Source organism: Mytilus edulis, chromosome 11 (genome assembly GCF_963676685.1).
Source record: "Mytilus edulis chromosome 11, xbMytEdul2.2, whole genome shotgun sequence".
Taxonomy (NCBI): domain Eukaryota; kingdom Metazoa; phylum Mollusca; class Bivalvia; order Mytilida; family Mytilidae; genus Mytilus; species Mytilus edulis.
Window position 1 is genome coordinate 27,832,876 of NC_092354.1, and position 14,984 is coordinate 27,847,859.

Here is a 14,984-nt window from a genome sequence, read left to right on the forward strand (position 1 = left end):
TGCTGTGTTTATGACTGCTAACAAATAGCTTGTGATCATAATATAGTTTTGCTGTTATCTGTACAGTAACAATTACTTCACTATTTAATATGTTTGTTTTTATAATGTATGTTTCATACATTCCTGTGAATGTAAAACGAATGTTGTTTAAAATAAAATTGACCTGCACTCATAGAGTCAGTGGAAGTTTGTAATTGTAATCTAACCCGATCTCTCATCGCTTCAGTTTTCTGATATGTCGCGTGGGAGATCTAACGAAACCCGCGTTGAGGTCACATGTGAATAAACTGGAAGTTGTGAATTTATAATGATATGCAAATGAGTTGACGGCCTATTCATAAGCCAATCAAAAAAGTTTATGAATTATTTGGACTGACGATTTCGTCGTAAATAAAATGAGTTACATCCCTTTACCTTACGATAAACTTTCAAGATCGTGGAAGTCTCATTTTCATTGGTCGAAAACGACAAACCTACGAACTCAAGATTAAGTTAGAATTTCATTCCAATACAATGACTAATTAACAGTGCAATATTCGCACAATGCTTATTTTAAGTACAATTGGCATGTTCGTCCACTCCGGTCCACTGAAGAGCAAGGCAACCAGAAGTATTGAAACCTCTCCCAAGGTATCCCTTGAACAGTGATGATCAAGGCTGCAGTAAATGTGTCCTAAATGCAAACTATTGACCAGAATAACATCTACCAGCGGCATTTACGACTTTACCATGTAAATATGTTCACACTTTTATTGTTTGTTAAAAAATGTTGTACTACCATACCCCATGTGGGGGCTTTAGTGAAATAAAATGTCTTATGTCTTATGTCTACTATACATCAGAATGTACGAAAAATACATATTTACCTGGTTTTTGTTAAACAAAATTGAGTCTGAAACTAACAGGACAATCAACACAGTTAAATGCAGTCATGTGGAATGCTGTCTTTCATGAACATTCAGAACTAAGTCCCCATTGTAAGTGGTTCCTTGAATGAGACATGTCCAAAGAAGAAAGAGGGGGCCTTGGCAACTCTGACTGTGCTATATGTAACACATGTAGTAACAGGCCTAAGAAATATAAACTTTACGAAGAGGTCCAGACAGGAAAAAGGGTAGAAAGCCTGCTAAAATGAATACAGGTGCTCAAGCGGCATTATCTCAAACTCATATTTCAACAAGCTGCGAGTACTTTCAGATCTGTTCATTGTGTCTTTCTGTGTCGGGATGTATAAGTACCGGGCCACGTCCTCTTGTATATTTGTCCATCTGATGAGTTAGGCCATTTTCAATTTATTTTTATAGATGGAACCAGCATCAGTTTGAGAGAATGTGAAGGAGAGAATGTGAAGGTGTGATTGTACAGCACATGGTTAGTGTTTCATTAATTTGTATATATTGATTCTTCTGTCATATCTACGAGTTTTTTGGATAGACACTGGGTTCCGTTATGAGTAAAAAGGAAACACTCTATTTATGATCAGAAAGGAAACTAGCTAGAAATAATGTTATAATATTAAATGTGTCCTTTTAGAATGACAATACCGGAGAGATTCATACACTTTCACACTACTTATTTATTGTTAAGAAATTACAAAAATGCTTGTTTTTTGCCCTCAGTTTCTAAACTGTTGCCACCTTCACCTCAACCAGATGCTCCGCAGGGTGAAGCTTTATACGACCGCAGAGGTTGAACCCTGAACGGTTGGGGCAGGTATGGACACAACATTCAAGCTGGATTCAGCTCTAAATTTGGATTGTGATTAAATAGTTGACACAGCATAGGTTTCTGACACAGAAGGAATGTGGTCTAATGAACTTTAAAAAAATATGTTTGCCTTTGAACAATTCACTATGCTGTTGAATATTAATCCTCTCAAAAAAATGTTTGAAGAAATTTTCTTTTTATTTATGAAATCTGAAATGAAAAAAAATGGCCCCCCAATTTTTTTTTCACATCCCCCTTTCCCTTATTTCAAAACTGATCTCAATTCAAATTTCTAATGAAGTTTGCAACAATAACTACTCATTTAAATACATCATAAAATATTAAAATGTAAAAAAGTGCTTGTTATTACTGAATGGTAAAGATTGTTTTAATCTATCAGTTGGTAGTAAAAGTCGTGGTGTAGTGGTTAGTGCATCGGACTACTAACACAAAGGTTCCTGGTTCGATTCCCGTTTGGGATGAAAATTTCAGGAACTCAATTTTCGGCTCTCCCTTGACACCATTTGCGAGTATGGTCTTGAGGAAACGATGATAGTCCGTCGGACGGGGACGATAAATGGCTGGCCCGTGTTAAGAGAGAGCCATATCTCTTGCACGTTAAAGACACCCTTGTAGATTTCGAAAAAGAGTAGGCTAATGCCGCTACAAGGCAGCACTCGCACCCGCAAAGTGGAAAGGGATTAATATAAGTTGTAAAACTTGTTTCCCAATCCACTATAAATAAATATGTTTAAACTAAACTAGTAAAAGTGAATATACATTGTATATTGTATAAAACAATGATTTAAGTTGATTCAACTACTATTCTGGACAAAGAAAGATAACTCCAATTGAAATCCAATTGAAATTTCTTGCTATTGCACAATATTGTGCAGTTAGATATTTCTTGCTATTGTGCAATACTGTGCAATTGAAAATATTTGCTATTGCACAATACTGTGCAATTGAAGATTTCTTGCTATTGCACAATACTGTGCAATTGAAGATTTCTTGCTATTGCTGAATACTGTGCAATTGAAAATTTCTTGCTATTGCACAATACTTAATATAATAATTTTGGATCCTGATTTGGACCAACTTGAAAACTGGGCCCATAATCAAAAATCAAAGTACATATTTAGATAAAGCATATCAAATAAGCCCAAGAATTAAATTTTTGTTAAAATCAAAATTAGTTTAATTTTGGACCCTTTGGACCTTAATGTAGACCAATTTGAAAACTGGACCAAAAATTAAGAATCTACATACACATTTAGATTTGGCATATCAAAGAACCCATTTATTCAATTTTTGATGAAATCAAACAAAGTTTAATTTTGGACCACCATTTGGACCAACTTGAAAACTAGGCCAATAATTAAAAATTTAAGTACATTTTTAAATTCAGCATATCAAAGAACCCCATGGATTCAATTTTTGTTAAAATCAAACTAAGTTTAATTTTGGACCCTTTGGACCTTAATGTAGACCAATTTGAAAACGGGACCAAAAATTAAGAATCTACATACATAGTTAGATTCGGCATATCAAAGAACCCCAATTATTCAATTTTTGATGAAATCACACAAAGTTCAATTTTGAACCCTTTGGGCCCCTTATTCCTAAACTTAGGACCAAAACTTCCAAAATCAAACCCAACCTTCCTTTTATGGTCATAAACCTTGTGTTTAAATCTCATAGATTTCTATTTACCTATACTAAAGTTATAGTGCGAAAACCAAGAAAATGCTTATTTGGGCCCTTTTTGGCCCCTTATTCCTAAAATGTTGGGACCAAAATTCCCAAAATCAATCCCAACCTTCCTTTTGTGGTCATAAACCTTGTGTTAAAATTTCATTGATTTCTATTTACTTATACTAAAGTTATTGTGCGAAAACCAAGAATAATGCTTATTTGGGCCCTTTTTTGGCCCTTAATTCCTAAACTGTTGGAACCAAAACTCCCAAAATCAATCCCAATCTTCCTTTTGTGGTCATGAACCTTGTCAAAATTTCATAGATTTCTATTCACTTAAACTAAAGTTATAGTGCGAAAACCAAGAAAATGCTTATTTGGGCCCTTTTCGGCCCCTAATTCCTAAAATGTTGGGACCAAAACTCCCAAAATCAATCCCAACCTTCCTTTTGTGGTCATAAACCTTGTGTTAACATTTCATTGATTTCTATTCACTTTTACTAAAGTTAGAGTGCGAAAACTAAAAGTATTCGGACGACGACGACGCCAACGTGATAGCAATATACGACCAAAAAATTAAAATTTTTGCGGTCGTATAATGACTATTGAATGCAGTTTAAATTGTTCGAGTTCTGTTTTAATGCACCCAGGAACACATACATCGAAAGATAATGTGTTCCATGATCCGTTGATTTAATTATTCTGCTGCTTCAAACAAAGAACTTGTTAAATGTATTTGCCGTGATTGTTACATTAACAATTCCATCAGCTTAAAATTTTTGTCATTTTATGTATAACATTTATATTTCTCTAAGCCTAAGGGACGACAATTTTCCAAATAACACTATTGCAAGAACAATATGTATAATACCCTGGGAGAAATATGGGTCGCTTGTAAGTAAGACTATATAATAGTTCTTTTTTTTATCACAATTACTGCCATGGTTCTTTATTGTGTACCATTCATTTTAGTTGAGTTATCAGTGTATTGAAAATTTAATATAAGTTCAATTTCCTACTATTTTTAAATGTAAGTTTAATTGGATTATTAGCAAATCGAAGTGTACATAGTGTTGAAGGTCTGAAGATATTAAGTTTACATCGAGTCTGCTGCTTTCCTTACAGCCAGCCATCAAAGAGCTCATCATCATAAAAAAAATTTGATGTGATTTGTACAGACGCAATTCTATCACTACGTAAAGTTTTTGATATTTTATGTATATCTTAAACGGTAAACGGACAGAAAGTCACAGAAAATAAAGTCACAAATTTGATAGGACAAAAAGTCACAAATAAATTAATGACAATTGCTTTGAAGATATAAGAGAAAGGACTTGAAATATTTTCTTTTTACTACATTTATTCATCTTTAAGTTTTGAAAGTTGCTCATAAGCCTTGATAAATGAACATTTATTAGATTTTAATCATGCAAAGGATGTATTTCTTGACACCATGAAGTCATTCAAGTACTAAGCCACTTTGACATGTTTTCATAACAATTATTTGATCATTATTGAATAAATTTTAAATACAAAGATGCTTTATATGTAAGAGATCAAGAAACATCTAATGTTTTCTTTTTCAAGGAAAAATTATCTAAAAACTGAGTTGTGACTTTTTGTCCTGTGACTTTGTGTCCGTGACTTTTTGTCTGTGACTTTTTGTCCTGTGACTTTCTGTCCTACATTCTCATAAACATTCCTCTTCGGTTACGACCATTTCACTTCATAATTAAACTCATCATAGATACCAGGACAAATTTTTATATATACGCCAGACGCGCGTTTCGTCTACAAAAGACTCATTAATGACGCTCGAATCCAAAAAAGTTAAAAAAAAAAAAAGTTAAAAAATAAGCCAAATAAAGTACAAAGTTAAAGAGCATTGAGATAAAAAAAATTCCTAAAAGTGTTGCCAAATACAGCTAAGGTAATCTATGCATGAGGTAGAAAAGCCTTAGTTTTTCAAAAAATTCTAAATTTTGTAAGCAGTTAATTTATAAATATAACAATATCAATGATAATTCATGTCAGCACTGTTTGTGCTGACATACTGGGCTTGTGATACCCTCGGGGAAATAAATCTCCACCAGCAGTGGCATCGACCCAGTGGTTGTAAATAAACTCATCATAAATACCAGAACTAAATTTTACATATAGTCCATAATCATGGGAGGGTCTAAAACGCGGAAGTGGAAAACGCGGAAGTCTTTATATCATATTATTTGTCATTTAATTGTCTTTAAGAATCATTTGACAGACTTTGACCGGGCTTTTTATATTTTTTGTGAATTTTAATTCAAAGTTGAAAATTTCACTTCAACAGTTGTGTACAAGGGTGACTTCCGGTCAACTTTTTGCCCTTTTATAGTAATATATTTATATTTTTGTTTATATCATATTATTTGTCATTTAAATGTCTTCAAGAATCAATTTACAGACTTTGACCGGGTTATATGCTTTTTCTTGAATTTAAGTTTTAATGTTCAAAAATGTGTTGCCAGAGTCACACTAAGAAAGACTTCCGGTCAACTTTTCGGTAAAAAAGCATATTTAAATAAATATGTTTTTAATTTGATCTTATAGCCTATTTTAATAGCTTTCAGAATCGGTTTTATTTATCGATTTAGCTAAAGCGGCTCCAGAGATATGAGTTATAATACACCTATTTTTCACTTCCGCGTTTTAGACCTTCCCCATAATCATTAAGTGCTTAAAACAAATTTATGACAATTCTAGTTTCAATTTCGAATCTAACATTTTAGTTGTTCGGAAGAATTTTCATTTTATGACGATTTTAAACTTTAACTACCACGATCAAAGAAAAAGCAGTTGTAAATTTTAATCCTGGTATCTATGATTAGTTTATTCACCACGTTAGAGTTTCTACGATTTTCCCACCATAGTTGGACATTCATTACGGCCCTTTTAAGAGCCCCTTATTTTTTCTTAAAAAATCTTACTTGTGCATTTTACACTATTCCTTTAACGAAGCAGTACAGTACAGGCTTATGGTTCAAATGCTAATATAACACATTCATAGGTCGGGTCGCTATTAAAAATCACACCACTCCTTGTTTCATTCGAAAAATTGCCTGGTTTTATATATAACTTGCATCGGAATTCAGTTATATAAGGTAATATATATAGATATTTATATCATATTATATAACTTGCATCGGAATTCAGTTATATAAGGTAATATATATAGATATTTTATATTAATTTTTTTACTTTTTAACAGTTGTTTTTCAAAGTTAAGTTTTTGACATTCTTGTTTAAAGTAAATTCCGAGGCTTTTGATTGGTGCAGTACACCAATTTTTATTTTCAAATTTTACCCGACTGTTTTTTAATCGACCAAGCCATATTCCTTCAGTTTTTGTTTTATTCAATTTCAAACCTGAGAGAGTACCAAATATTTCTATTAAATTAATTGCTAGAGATACATCTTTTTTTGATTGAAGAAATAGAGTAGTGTCGTCAGCTAATTGACAGATTTTCAGGGTATTACTCTTACCGTCTAATTTTATTTATAGTCCTTTTAAGTTTTTATTTTCCCTTATCTTTATTGACATAACTTCTACAGCTAGAACAAATAGTGACGATGATAACGGACATCCTTGTCGGATTCCGCGTGATGCCCTAAAACGGGAGGAAACCCATCCATTATTAATAATGCATCCTTTAATATCAGAGTACATTGTCTGAACCCACCTTATAAAATTATCTTTAAATCCAATTTTTTTAAAAGTCTCAAACATGAAGTCCCATTCTAATGAGTCAAATGCTTTTGTAAAATCAAGAAATAAAATTGCCCCATCAATTTTGAAAGTTTCAGAATAGTCTATGACATCTTGTATTTGTCTAATGTTGAAACCAATATACCTATTTTTGACATATCCTTTTTGATCAGTGTGTATAATCTTTGGTGGCAATGGTTTTAATCTTTGTGCTAAGGCCTAAGCAAGTAATTTAGCATCATAGTTTAAAAGAGTAATAGGTCTGTAATTGTCTAGAGAAAAGGGATCAATCTTTTTATAAATAAGAGATATTGAGCCAACTTTCTGAGTGTTAGATAGTTCTCTTTTTTCATAGCAGTAATTAAAAGTGGAGACTATAAAGGATTTAAGTTCATCCCAGAATGTTCTATAAAATTCCTTATTTAGTCCGTCAAGCCCGGGCGCTTTATTAAGTTTAATTTTAAAAATTGCATCAGTACATTCATCAACAGTTATTTCCCCCTCGCAGGAATTACTTTCGTAGTCAGTTAATTTCTTATATTCCTTGAGAGAATCTAAATACTTTTTAGTTGCTTCTATTTCAGGGTTTTTTGTAATAATTTGCTTCTAGTTTTAATATTTTGTCTTGATCTCTTTTAATTTGACCTTTATCATCGTATAATTGGGTTATTGTTTTTTTTACTCTGTCTTGATTTTTCCATCCCTAGAAAATATGCGGAATTTTTCTCTCCTTCTTCAACCCATTTTACCCTTGCTCTTATTTGATTCCCTTTTATTTTTTTGTTATAGAGTTTTCCTATTTCATATTCTATATTATCTATTTCCTTTAATATGTCATTATTGTTTTTATTATTGCATGTGTCAATAATATTATTTAATTCTGTTAAATTTTTTTCCAATTTGCTGAACACAAATGTATGCGTTAATAAAAAAAAAAACCTCTGTGCAGTGATAGCGAACCATTTAACCATATGGGTCAAAATCCCTAATAGGCCTTGAGATTAAAAAAAAAGTAGTTCTGATGTTACTGTAGTGATGATGAGAGAGCTAGGGGAAGATGTAGTTTGTAAGTGCTCAAAACTTGGTGTGACCACAAGACAAACATTGCTGCTTTAACTTATTGAAGGCACATGGCTGTAAAAATGGAGTATGTTGGGTAATGTATGGGCGACATAACACTGTTCGTAACAACAAATGGAAGTTTTTAACGACCTTGAATGCTCGTAAACTCTTCTAACACTGATTTTATTGCGTGAAGAAATCGTTCATGCTATTAACGACAAATTTATTTTCCATTACCTGTGTGACGTAAAAAAAATATTAGTCACAGTTTACCAGGGATCTCAATGGATGAAAATTGAACCATGGAGGAACTTTCACCATTACAAACCTTGTCTACGCTGTACAGTGTAGCGCGATCGGAAGTATTTTATCCCTCCATACAAGGAATGGTGAACATGCTAATTCATTGCTTATTTAAATTATATTTATTTGAATTTTCATTATAGAATTAGAAGTATCAATATTTTCATTTATTGCCGTTTTTAACCATTCAAATGCCAAGTCTTCACGGTCCCCCCTTAGTCGAGAATGACCAAAAGCTGTCATGAAGGTCCCCATGCAGATTTCTTTTATTTTTGGTAATTTTTATGGGGGTTAAAAATCATCTGATGTGGAGCTTATTTTTCGTGGACACTGTCAAATTCAGAGCCCATTACCGGTATGGCTGATTTGCAGCAACAACAAAACAATTCGTACGGGTTATGTAAAAGGTGAAAGAGATTTGTAAAGCAAACGTTGACAAATGAAAAGGTTTTTAATGACTTTATCTGGAAAAATTGATGCTGTGCAACATGCATCTTTCGAGTCTGAATAGAAACCGGAAACGCGGATGTATCAATTTGATTGTAATATACGAAATGAATTCGGAATTTAGATACGATATTTCTTTACTGGAAATATTTAAGTTTTTACTTTTAAACTTTTAAAGTAATTCTAAATTATCGTTACAGCAGTACTCGAGTTATTTGCGATGAAATAATATTTACTGTTTTGCGTCTTATTTTGTACTTCTTAAAAAAGGGGGATGCTGATTGCGTAAGTCAAAATAAAGCACGTGTTCGACTTGTTAAACTGTTTTCTTTGTAACTGGATTAATTTATTTATTTAATCTAAATGATCATAATCATTTGCTGAAACTTAGTTGATTACTTCGACAAATGGATCGTCTATCCTCAGATAGTATTCTCCTGTCTGGTTTGTTGATCTACCTGTACAAGCTCAGGTACAAGTAATTAGCGATCTTAATCCGGATATCCCTCAGGCGTTAAAACTGTATTGGATTATAACATAAAAAGCCTAAGGGTTATGCAATTACATGCATTTGATTATAATTAATAAAAAAATGGCGTCGGGCTACAAAAAACGATGAAGTTTTGAACGATGGCGGAAGACAATTTAACGATGGCGCAAGACAATTTAACGATGGCGCGAGTCATTTGACGATGGCGCAAGACATTTGAACGATGGCGGGGCTCCATCGTTAAACAGGCCATGGAGATCCCTGTTTACCTTGAAAAAATATGATAAATGTGTTGTTTAAAAATCCATACAGGGCAAGCTGTCCTTTTTTAGACATTTTTAAAAATTGCTAATTAGATCACCAGAAAGAAAAACAATATGTTAACATGAAAGTGAAAGTAGGTTTATATGTCAGCCCCCTTTTTTTGCAAAAAGTCCAGAGCAGTTTTGAACTATTCGTTTTATTTATCAAAATATGATAAATGTGTTGTTTAAAAATCCATACAGGGCAAGCTGTCCTTTTTTAGACATTTTTAAAAATTGCTAATTAGATCACCAGAAAGAAAAACAAAATGTTAACATGAAAGTGAAAGTAGGTTTATATGTCCTTCAAATTGTACTTTCATTTTAGTATTCAACACATTTTTCGTTTGACTGACTTTAAATAGGTTTTATTTCTAAAAAGGACAGCTTGCCCTGCATTGATGTTTTACGAACACATTTTGCATACTTTCACAAGCAAAATGATAATATAAATGCTCTGGAATTTTTTTTATAGGGGAGTGCATTTTTCTGAATAATAAGTTATAGTTGTGAATTTATGCTTTTTCAATGTCATATTCATATAGTGTGAGTAAAGACGATTATTTTGATGTATAATATATGATATAACAGATTACAGTTTGCTCCAAACAGACATTATAAACAGGCCGGGATTTTGACTTTAGAAGAACCTTAAGTTGGTGGTAGGGTGGGGCTCCGGAAAGTGCAAAGGGGGATTTTTTTTTTTAATTTCATGGTTGATTGACTTTTTTGTTTGGATGTTTTTCATGTAGATGAAGATGCATTAATTGATATATAGTCGGAAACCTTCATTTTTTTTATAGGGGGAAGGACCATTTTTTGATACTTTAGTTCAAGGCATACCGGTATATGGTGACAATGGCAGATTAAGCCCCCGCCACGCCCCCCCCCCCCCCCCCCCAATTTTTGTGACATTTTAAAAGTGTGACACTTGTCTGGGTTTTTGAAATTTCTGTATCCGCCCCTGGGTGGATTGCTATTGGGTGGAACAAAACCCTGTTATAATATAATACAATTGTACTATACTATAGTCTATAGTATATATATAAACATAGCATATTCCAAAATTCTTTTTTTTATTTGGTTCTTTGGCACATGTCAGGTCAGAATAAAGGGTTTTATGTTAGTTCCGGTAAAGGGAGCTCTGGAGGGGCAAAAAGGGGGAGCATAATTTTTTCAACTTTTTTATTTCTGGGCCGGTTTTCAAAATTCTTTTATTATTTTGATCCTTGACACATGTCAGGTCAGAATAAAGGATTTTATGTTGGTTCCGGTGGAGGGGGCTTGGAAGGGGCAAAAAGGAGAGATTAATTTTTTCACCTTTTTTTATATCTAGGCTGATTTTCAAAATTCTTTTTTTTAGCTCACCTGGCCCAAAGGCCACTTGGCGTCCGTCGTCGTCCGTTAACTTTTACAAAAATCTTCTCTGAAACTAACAGGCCAAATTTAACCAAACTTGGCCACAATCATCATTAGGGTATCTAGTTTAAAAAATGTGTCCGATGACCCCACCTGCCAACCAACATGGCCGACATGGCTAAAAATAGAACATAGGGGTAAAATGCAGTTTTTGGCTTTTATCTCTGAAACTAAAGCATTTAGAGCAAATCTGACATGGGGGTAAAAATGTTCATTAGGTTAAGATCTATCTGCCCTGAAATTTTCAGATGAATCAGACAATCCGTTGTTGGATTGCTGCCCCTGAATTGGTAATTTTAAGGCAATTTTGCAGTTTTTGGTTATTATCTTGAATATTATTATAGATAGAGATAAACTGTAAACAGCAATAATGTTCAGCAAAGTAAGATCTACAAATAAGTCAACTTGACCAAAATGGTCAGTTGACCCCTTAAGGAGTTATTGCCCTTTATAGTCAATTTTTAACCATTTTTCGTAAATTTTTGTAATTTTTTACAAAAATCTTCTCCTCTGAAACTAACAGGCCAAATTTAACCAAACTTGGCCACAATCATCATTAGGGTATCTAGTTTAGAAAATGTGTCCGATGACCCCACCTGCCAACCAACATGGCCGACATGGCTAAAAATAGAACATAGGGGTAAAATGCAGTTTTTGGCTTTTATCTCTGAAACCAAAGCATTTAGAGCAAATTTGACTTGGGGGTAAAATTGTTTATCAGGTCAAGATCTATCTGCCTTACAATTTTTAGTTGAATCGGACAACCCGTTGTTGGGTTGCTGCCCCTGAATTGGTAATTTTAAGGAAATTTTGCCGTTTTGGGTTATTATCTTGAATATTATTATAGATAGAGATAAACTGTAAACAGCAATAATGTTCAGCAAAGTAAGATCTACAAATAAGTGAACTTGACCAAAATGGTCAGTTGACCCCTTAAGGAGTTATTGCCCTTTATATTCAATTTTTAACCATTTTTCGTAAATTTTTGTAATTTTTTACAAAAATCTTCTCCTCTGAAACTACTAAGACAAATTTAACCAAACTTGTCAACAATCAATATTAGGGTATCTAGTGTAAAAAATGTGTCTGATGACCCCGCCCGCGAACCAAGATGGCCGACATGGCTGAAATATAGTACATAGGGTAAAATGCAGTTTTTGGCTCATATCTCTGAAACCAAAGCATTTAGAGCAAATCTGATGAGGATAAAATTGTTCATTAGGTCAAGATCTATCTGTCCTGAAATTTTCAGACCAATCAGGCAACACGTTGTTGGGTTGCTGCCCCTGAATTGGTAATTTTAAGAAAATTTTGCAGCTTTTGGTTATTATCTTGAATATTATTATAGATAGAGATAAACTGTAAACAGCAATAATGTACAGCAAAGTTAGATCTACAAATAAGGCAACATGACCAAAATTGTCAATTGACCCCTTAAGGAGTTATTGCCCTTTATAGTCAATATTTTACAATTTTCATAAATTTTGTAAATTTTTGTAAATTTTTACAAAGTATTTTCCACTGTAACTACCCGGCCAAGTTCATTATGGATAGAGATAATAGTAAGGAGCAAGAATGTTCAGTAAAGTAAGATCTACAAACACATCACCATCACCAAAACACAATTTTGTCATGAATCCATCTGTGTCCTTTGTTAATATGCACATAGACCAAGGTGAGCGACACAGGCTCTTTAGAGCCTCTAGTTTATTTCTGTGCAGATTTCCAAAATTTTGTTTTTATTTTGTTCCTTGGCACCATGTCGGGTCAGAATAAACGGGTTTATATTGGTTCTGGTGGAGGGGGCTCAGGAGGGGCATTTGTTCAATATATTTCTAGGCCGATAATGTTCTGTTATTGCTAAAAGATATCTGATTAGTTGTATAAGATATCTCATAATGTTCCTGAGATACCTAATATATTTTATAAGATATCTCATAAATTTTATAAGATACCTTATAAAACAAATATATTAAATGTAAATACAGCTTGCCATAAATCTTATATAATTTCTTTTTTTTTTTTTTTAAATATCTTAAATATATTTCAGAAAATGTGAGATATCTTGAAGTATTATAAGATATCTTATACTTTAGTCAATAAGGTATTGGATTATCTTTATAAGATGTCTTATAAACAATTTTGAATAAAACATCTGATAAAGTATAATTTTGAAATCAATTTTTTTCAGACTTGTGTGTGCATTCACACCAAATTAAATTGAAAGAGTTGTTTAGATTATGTGGTCAAGGGGTCAAACAAGAGAGTAGTTGTGAAAAAACATGCTTTGCTACCGAATTGCTGCAACGCCACAACATTGATATCTATTTAGACAGCACAAGTATTCATCCAATTCAACTATGTAATGCATGTAGATGTTCCTTAAGACGATATCGAAACACACCTACTAAAAAAAGGAAGATTTCACAACAGCATGATACACCAGTGACATTTGTGGAACACTCACATAACTGTGATTTATGCTATCCAGACTGCAATGTGGATTCATTTTCAGACCAAACCCCTTTATCGAAGGTAGATAAAATTTTCACAGAATTTAAAACACTTTCTTTTGACGAAAAGAAAGACTTGTTGCAAAAACAAATTGACAATGTCAAAGAAGAAATTGATTTGAAATAAAAAATAGAAGAATTTAAAGGACTGCATCCATACAATGATAAAACCTCACTTTCAAAATTTGATCTAAAGGAATACTTTGATTGCTTTGACGATTTTATTGTAGAACTACTATTTTGGTTGTTTGGAAAATCAAAAGTTATGAACAGTTTACCAGAATCAATCACAGTCATGGAATGTATGTATCGTCTGTTTGATAGTTCATTTAAAGGCCAGTGGTCATTTTTACAAAACATTGTTATTTTCTCAGCTTCAAAAAACAAAAATGTCTGCAATATCTTTGGAACTTCTGTACCAGCAGCCAAATTTTCCACACTGTCAAATTTTTTATCAGATATTGAAAGCACAGAAGAAACTCCTTGCCCAGAAGGAGATGTCATATTTATGTTTGACAATGAGCAAGTAATTGGACGAAATTGGAACATCAGGGTAAAAAATCGAATCAAATCCTCAATTATTACAAATGTTGCAGTAGCTGCTGTTCATAGCCATGATGATACGGAGAGTATTCAAACAGTAGAAGAACTGATGCCCGGGAAATGGTTAAAATCAGCAGACAACGAAGATACAATATTAAAGTTATGTGATGAAACTCTCAAGGAAGAAGTTGATGATCAAGACAATGATACACCTTTTTTTGAAAAATTGAAAAGCGTTCATTATGAAGAGCTTTATCGACAGATAGACTTTGTCATTAATCTAACTGAAGAACAGTTGTATCTAGATGACAAAACAGGTAACTTTATGGACAACATTGACCAAATTGTTAAAGAGTTGGAAGAATTAAATGAGTCAGTAGGATGTCCTAAATGCAATTAATTGCTGGAAAAGAATAAGAGGAAATGTCCAGTTTGTCACATTCTTATGTCAGAATATAGAAAAAATCAAGAAGTAGCTCAAAAAGAATCTGAAGAGGAAGAAAAGTCAAAGAAATGTACAGCAAAATTATACGAGAAAAGAAACAATAAGGGGCTTAATGAAGACAAACAATCATTAGAGTCTGTTTATCGATATGAACATATTACTAGCAATCATATTTCTGAGGGTGTTGATGTAAGTGTACTTGACCCGGTTCTTGCTAATCCGAACTCTATCGAAAACATTCTCTATGTTTTGCGGCATATTGGTAAGAAAGCGGGCATAAAGCGATATGTTAGTTCTGGTAAGAGATATTGGACAG